This window comes from Triticum dicoccoides, chromosome 6B, assembly GCF_002162155.2.
Source record: "Triticum dicoccoides isolate Atlit2015 ecotype Zavitan chromosome 6B, WEW_v2.0, whole genome shotgun sequence".
NCBI classification, from domain to species: domain Eukaryota; kingdom Viridiplantae; phylum Streptophyta; class Magnoliopsida; order Poales; family Poaceae; genus Triticum; species Triticum dicoccoides.
Window position 1 is genome coordinate 279766437 of NC_041391.1, and position 8508 is coordinate 279774944.

The following is an 8508-nucleotide window of genomic DNA, read 5'->3' on the forward strand; positions in this document are numbered from 1 at the left end:
CCACCAATGCCCCCGTTGATGGCCTCTGATCCTCTTCGTTGACACCTTCCTTAACCCTACCGGAGCCACTTCGCCGACACCATCGTCAACCCTACCGGAGTAGCTTCACCTATACCATTCTCAACCCTACCGGGGCCGCTTTGCCAGCGCATAAGTCCACAACCTCAGATTAGCTTCGTCACACCCTCGTCCAACCTACCGGAGCAGCTTCTGACGCCCCGTCCACGGCGGTAGATCCGCATCATCGACACCATCCTGAACCCAACCACCAGAGTAGCTTCACCGACGCCCTCATCCACGGCCTTAGATTCGCTTCGCCCACACCGTAGTCCACCCTACCGGAGCCGCTCCACAAACACCTGATACGTCTCCAACGTATCTATAATTTTTGATTGTTCCATGCTATTATATTACCCTTTTGGATGTTTAGGGCTTTATTTTACACATTTATATCATTTTTGGGACTAACCTACTAACCGGAGGCCCAGCCCGTATTGCTGTTTTTTGCCTTTTTCAGTATTTCGAAGAAAAGGATTATCAAATGGAGTCCAAACGGAATGAAACCTTCGGGAGCGTGATTTTTGGAATGAACGTGATCCGGAGGAGTTGGAGTGCAAGTCAAGAAGCAGCCGAGGCTCCCACGAGATAGGAGCCCTCCCCCCCTATAGGGTGCGCCCCCTGTCTCGTGGGTTCCTCGGGCGTCCACCGATGTACTTCTTCCTCCTATATAAGCCTACGTACCCCAAAAACATCTAGGGAGCAGACGAAACACAATTTCCACCACCGTAACCTTCTGTATCCGTGAGATCCCATCTTGGAGCCTTCGTCGATGTTCTGCCGGAGGGGGAATCGACCACAAAGGGCTTCTACATCAACATCCTTGCCCCTCCGATGAGTTGTGAGTAGTTTACCACAGACCTACGGGTCCATAGTTATTAGCTAGATGGCTTATTCTCTCTTTTTGGATCTCAATACAATGTTCTCCCCCTCTCTTCTAGAGATCTATTTGATGTAAACTCTTTTTGCAGTGTGTTTATCGAGATCCGATGAATTGTGGGTTTATGATCAAGTTTATCTATGAATAATATTTGAATCTTCTCTGAATTCTTTTATGTGTGATTGAGTTATCTTTGCAAGTCTCTTCGAATTATCAGTTTGGTTTGGCCTACTAGATTGATCTTTCTTGCCATGGGATAAGTTCTTAGCTTTGGGTTCAATCTTGCGGTGTCCTTACCCAGTGACAGAAAGGGTTGCAAGGCACGCATTGTATTGTTGCCATCGAGGATAACAAGATGGGGTTTATATCATATTGCTTGAGTTTATCCCTCTACATCATGTCATCTTACTTAATGCGTTACTCTGTTCTTATGAACTTAATACTCTAGATGCAGGCAGGAGTCGGTCGATGTGTGGAGTAATAGTAGTAGATGCAGGCAGGAGTCGGTCTACTTGTTGTGGATGTGATGCCTATATACATGATCATGCCTAGATAATCTCATAACTATTTGTTTTTCTATCAATTGCTCGACAGTAATTTGTTCACCCACCGTAATACCTATGCTATCTTAAGAGAAGCCATTAGTGAAACCTATGGCCCCCGGGTCTATCTCTTATCATATGTGCTTCCAATCTACTTTTATTTGCCTCTTTACTTTTTGCATCTATATTATAAAATACCAAAAATATATTTATCTTATCATACTATCTTTATTAGATCTCACTTTCGCAAGTGGCCGTGAAGGGATTGACAACCCCTTTATTGCGTTGGTTGCGAGTTCTCAGTTTGTTTGTGTAGGTGCGTGGGACTTTTTAGGAGCCTCCTACTGGATTGATACCTTGGTTCTCAAAAACTGAGGGAAATACTTACGCTACTCTACTGCATCACCCTCTCCTCTTCGAGGAAAACCAACGCAAGCTCAAGACGTAGCAAGAAGGATTTCTGGCGCCAATGCCGGGGAGGTCTTCTCTCAAGTCAAGACATACCAAGTACCCATCACAAACCCATCTCCCTCGCATTTACATTATTTGCCATTTGCCTCTCGTTTTCCTCTCCCCCACTTCACCCTTGTCGTTTTATTTGCCTTCTCTTTCCCAATCTCCTCCTCTCTTTTTTGCTTGCCTTTTTCTGTTTGCTTGTGTGTTGGATTACTTGTTACCATGGCGCAAGATAATACCAAATTGTGTGATTTCTCAAATACCAATAATAATGATTTACTTAGTACTCCGGTTGCTCCTCTCAATGATGTTGAGTCTTGTGAAATCAATACTGCTTTGCTGAATCTTGTTATGAAAGATCAATTCGCCGGCCTTCCTAGCAAAGATGCCGCTACTCATCTAAACAACTTTGTTGATTTGTGTGATATGCAAAATAAGAAAGATACAGATAACAATATTGTCAAATTTAAGTTATTTCCGTTTTCACTTAGAGATCGTGCTAAAGTTTGGTTTTCTTCTTTGCCTAAAAATAGTATTGATTCTTGGAACAAGTGCAAAGATGCTTTTATCTCTAAGTATTTTCCTCCCGCTAAGATTATCACTCTTAGGAACGATATTATGAATTTTAAACAACTTGATCATGAGCATGTTTCCCAATCTTGGGAAAGAATGAAATTGATGCTTCGCAATTGCCCTACTCATGGTTTGAATTTATGGATGATCATCCAAAAAAATTATGCCAGTTTGAACTTTGCTTCTAGAAATCTCTTAGATTCGGCCGCGGGAGGCACGTTTATGGAAATCACGTTAGGAGATGCTACAAAACTTCTTGATAATATTATGGCTAATTATTCTCAATGGCACACCGAAACATCTTCTAGTAAAAAAGTGCATGCTATAGAAGAAATTAATGTTTTGAGTGGAAAGATGGATGAACTTATGAAATTGTTTGCTACTAAAAATACTCCTCTTGATCCCAATTATATGCCTTTGTCTTCCTTTATTGAGAATAATATTGAACCTATGGATGTGAATTTTGTTGGTAGGAATAGTTTTGGAAACAATGCTTATAGAGGAAACTTTAATGCTAGACCGTTTCCTAGTAATTCCTCTAAAAATTATGGAAATTCCTACAATAATTCTTATGGTAATTTTAATAATATTCCCTCTGATTTTGAGAATACTTTAAAAGAATTTATGATTTCTCAAAACAATTTTAATGCTTTGCTTGAAGAAAAATTGCTCAAAGTTGATGATTTGGCTAGGAACGTTGATAGACTTACGCTTGATGTTAATTCTCTTAAACTTGGATCTTCTTCTCCTAAGCATGATATCAATGAGTCTCTCAAAGTAATGAGAATTTCCATTGACGAGTGCAAGGAAAGAACCGCTAGATTGTGTGCTAAAAAAGATAGCTTTATAAAAGCGTGTTCTTCTAGTTTCCATGAAAATAATGATGAGGATCTTAAAGTTATTGATACGTCTCCTATTAGATCTATGTTTTGCAACATAAATTTTGATAATTATGGGACTGATGATGAATCAACTCTGCCTAGAAGGCATCCCAAGAATTCGGAGTTTTTAGATCTTTATGCTAAATTTGGTAAAAGTGGGATTGGAGAGGCCACAACTTTAAATAGCGTTGAACCCACTATCTCGGATTTCAAGGAATTTGATTATGATAATTGTTCTTTAGAAGGTTGTATTTCCTTGTTGCAATTCGTTGTTAATTCTCCTCATGCTTATAGCCAAAACAAAGCTTTTACCAAACATATTGTTGATGCCTTGATGCAATCTTATGATGAAAAACTTAATTTGGAAGTTTCTATACCTAGAGAACTTAATGATGAGTGGGAACCTACTATAAAGATTATAATTAAAGATCATGAGTGTTTTGCTTTGTGTGATTTGGGTGCTAGTGTTTCCACGATTCCGAAAACTTTATTTGATATTCTAGGTTTCCATGATCTTGATGATTGCTCTTTAAATTTGCACCTTGCGGATTCCACCATTAAAAAGCCTATGGGAAGGATCAATGATGTTCTTATTGTTGCAAATAGAAATTTGGTGCCCGTAGATTTTATCGTTCTTGATATAGATTGCAATCTTTCTTGCCCTATTATTCTTGGTAGACCTTTCCTTAGAACGATTGGTGCGATTATTGATATGAAGGAAGGGAATATTATATTCCAATTTCCATTAAAGAAAGGCATGGAGCACTTTCCAAGAAATAAAGTCAAATTACCTTATGAATCTATCATGCGGGCTACTTATGAATTTAGTGCCAAAGATGGAATCCGTTAGATCTATCTTCGCTTTTATGCCTAGCTAGGGGCGTTAAACGATAGCGCTAGTTGGGAGGCAATGTTTTGTATTTTTGCTCCTGTTTAGTAATAAATCTTGCATCTATCTTCTGTTCAGATGTGTTTGTATCTTTTAATTAGTGTTTGTGCCAAGTAGAACCTATAGGATAACCTATGATGATAGTTGATTTGATTCTGCTGAAAAACAGAAACTTTGCACGCACGAATATAATTTTGTTAAATCACAGGAACGTGATTTTGCGTTGATTATTTTTTCTGATAATCACTAAATAAATTTTCCAGGACTTCCTATTTTTATAGGATTTTTAAAGTTCCAGAAGTTTGTGTTAGTTACAGATTTCTACAGACTGTTCTGTTTTTGACAGATTCTGTTTTTCGTGTGTTGTTTTCTTATTTTGATGCATCTATGGCTAGTAAAGCAGTTTATAAACCATAGGGAAGTTGGAATACAGTAGGTTTAACACCAAAATAAATAAAGAATGAGTTCATTACAGTACCTTATGTGGTGGTTTTGTTTTCTTTCACTAACGGAGCTTATAAGATTTCATGTTGAGTTTTGTGTTGTGAAGTTTTCAAGTTTTGGGTAAAGCTTTCATGAACTATGGAGTAAGGAGTGGCAAGAGCCTAAGATTGGGGATGCCCAAGGCACCCCAAGATATTCAAGAATAGCCAAAATCCTAAGCTTGGGGATGCCCCGGGAAGGCATCCCCTCTTTCATCTTCGTTCATTGGTAACTTTACTTGGAGCTATATTTTTATTCGCCACATGATATGTGATTTGCTTGGAGCGTCGTGTATTATATTAGTCTTTGCTTTTTAGTTTACCACAATCATACTTGCTGTACACACCTTTTGGGAGAAGCCTATTTGATTAGAATTTCCTAGAATACTCTATGTGCTTCACTTATATCTTTTGAGCTTGATAGTTTTTGCTCTAGTGCTTCACTTATATTTTTTAGAGCACGGTGGTGTCTTAATTTTGAAGAAATTTCTAGTCTCTCATGCCTCACTTATATATTTTTGAGAGTCTTTTAGAACAGCATGGTATTTGCTATGGTTACAAAGTTGGTCCTAGAATGATAAGCATCCAAGTTGAGTATAATAAAAACTATCATAGAAAAAGAATTGGATGCTATGATCAATTTGATGCTTGATAATTGTTTTGAGATATAAAGGTAATAATGTTAGGGTCATGCTAGTGGGTAATTATGAAATTGAGAAATACTTTTATTGAAGTTGGCAAGTCCCGTAGCATGCACGTATGGTAAAAGTTGTGTGACAAATTTGTTGCATGAGGTGCTCTTTTGATTGTCTTCCTTATGAGTGGTAGTCGGGGACGAGCGATGGTCTTTTCCTACCAATCTATCCCTCTTGGGGCACGCGTAGTAGTACTTTGCTTCGAGGGCTAAGTAGACTTTTGCAATAAGTATATGAGTTCTTTTTGACTAATGTGAGTCCATGGATATATGCACACTCATCCTTCCACTTTGCTAGCCTTTATTATTACCGTGCAACTTTCGCCGGTATCATGAACCCTTTATTTACCTTCCTCAAAATAGCCACCATACCTACCTATTATGGCATTTCCATAGCCATTCCGAGATATATTGCCATGCAACTTTCCACCGTTCCGTTTATTATGACATGTTCCATCATTGTCATATTGCTCTTTGCATGATCATGTAGTTGACATCGTATTTGTGGCAAGGCCACCTTCATAATTTTCATACATGTCGCTCTTGATTCATTGCATATATCAGTACACCGCCAGAGGCATTCATATAGAGTCATATATTGTTCTAGCTTTGAGTTGTAATTCTTGAGTTGTAAATCCATAAAAGTGTGATGATGTTCATTATTAGAGCATTGTCCTAGTGAGGAAAGGATGATGAAGGCTATGATTCCCCCACAAGTCAGGATGAGACTTCGGACTTTACAAAGAGAAAAAAAGAAAAAAAAAAGAAAGAAAGGTCAAAAAAAGGAAAGGCCACAAAAAAAAGAAAAAAGAAGAAGAAGAAAAATAATATAATAAAATGAGAGAAAAAGAGAGAAGGTACAATGCTACTATCTCTTTTTCCACACTTGTGCTTCAAAATAGCACCAAGATCTTCATGTTAGAGAGTCTCCTATGTTGTCACTTTCATATACTAAGTGGGAATTTTTCATAAAAGATCTTGGCTTGTATATTCCAATGATGGGCTTCCTCAAAATGCCCTAGGTCTTCGTGAGCAAGCGAGTTGGATGCACACCCACTTAGTTTATTTTGTTGAGCTTTCATATATTTATAGCTCTAGTGCATCCGTTGCATGGCAATCCCTACTCACTCACATTGATATCTATTAATGGGCATCTCCATATAGCCCGTTAATACGCCTAGTTGATGTGAGACTATCTTCTCCCTCTTTTTGTCCTCACAACCACCACCATATACCACCATAGTGATATGTCCATGGCTTGCGCTCATGTATTGCGTAAGAGTTGAAAAAGTTGAAGCGCGTTAAAAAGTATGAAACAATTGCTCGGCTCGTCATTGGGGTTGTGCATGATGGGAATATTTTGTGTAATGAAAATGAAGCATGGCCTAACTATATGATTTTGTAGGAATAAGCTTTCTTTGGCTATGTTATTTTGATAGGACATGACTATTTGTTAGTATACTTTGAAGCATTATTATTTTTATGTTTTAGAAGCTTTTATTTTGAATCATTTGGATCTGAACATTCATGCCACAATAAAGAAAATTACATTGAGAATTATGCTAGGTAGCATTCCATATCAAAAAATTCTTTTTTATCATTTACCTACTCGAGGACGAACAGGAATTAAGCTTGCGGATGCTTGATACGTCTCCAACGTATCTATAATTTTTGATTGTTCCATGCTATTATATTACCCCTTTTGGATGTTTATGGGCTTTATTTTACACATTTATATTATTTTTGGGACTAACCTACTAACCGGAGGCCCAGCCTGTATTGCTGTTTTTTTGCCTCTTTTTTGAATATATAGTCTGAGGCAAAGCCCCACAACCCTTTACTATAATAAATGGAGCTATACAAACAAAATACAGAATATATACAAGGAAAAAGGAAAAGGTCTAACTATGGCTAAACATCCCTACCACTTCAGTATTTCGAAGAAAAGGAATATCAAACGGAGTCCAAACGGAATGAAACCTTCGGGAGCATGATTTTTGGAACGAACGTGATCCGGAGGACTTGGAGTGCAAGTCAAGAAGCAGCCGAGGCTCCCACGAGATAGGAGGGCGCCCCCCCCCCCCCTTATAGGGCGCGCCCCCTGTCTCGTGGGTTCCTCGGGCGTCCACCGACGTACTTCTTCCTCCTATATAAGCCTACGTACCCCGAAAACATCCATGGAGCAGACGAAACACAATTTCCACCATCGTAACCTTCTGTATCCGCGAGATCCCATCTTGGAGCCTTCGCCGGTGTTCTGCCGGAGGGAGAATCAACCACGGAGGGCTTCTACATCAACATCCTTGCCCCTCCGATGAGTTTTGAGTAGTTTACCACAGACCTACGGGTCCATAGTTATTAGCTAGATGGCTTCTTCTCTCTTTTTGGATCTCAATACAACAGCAACTCATCCTTCACGTTGTTGGATGAGCTCATCCTTCAACAGCAACTCAAGGCCACGACCTAGGAGGAGGGGAGGGGGAAGGAGGTGCCTTCTGCCGTAGTGTGGCATCAGCCGTAGTTGTGCGGTGCCCGCCGGAGTAGTGTGTTGGACGGACCACAATGGAGCAGTTGCTGGAGACCATGAGAATGAGGGGCGGCACCAGAGGGAGGAGCAGTCGGGGAGATTTGGCCCTACCCGCTGACCATGTAGCCTAGCTGGACAGAGCATCGTCAAGGACCAGGCCAGATGGGACTAGTGGCGACGGCTTGCTAGAGGAACCCTAGCGCTGCAGGCACGGGATCGAGGTAGAGGGAAATGGGAGAGGAGATGCAAGAGGGCATGGCAATGAATGCTTGCGTTTTTGTTTTTACTTGATGGTCAGGTGTGATGCAGGTGTGAGCAGTGGCATTTTGAGAGTAATATAGGCAGACAATAGAGTCATTTCACTATTCCCCTTCCCTTCAATTTTTAGTGAGCTTCTACCCGGAACACCCCCCTCTAGAGCGAAATAAGTTAAGCCCAAGCCCATAACTCAAAAATGACTTCTTTACATCTTTTATGGCTTATTTTGACAATAAGCTCTAAAAAGGCGGAATATAACTCGCCCTTAA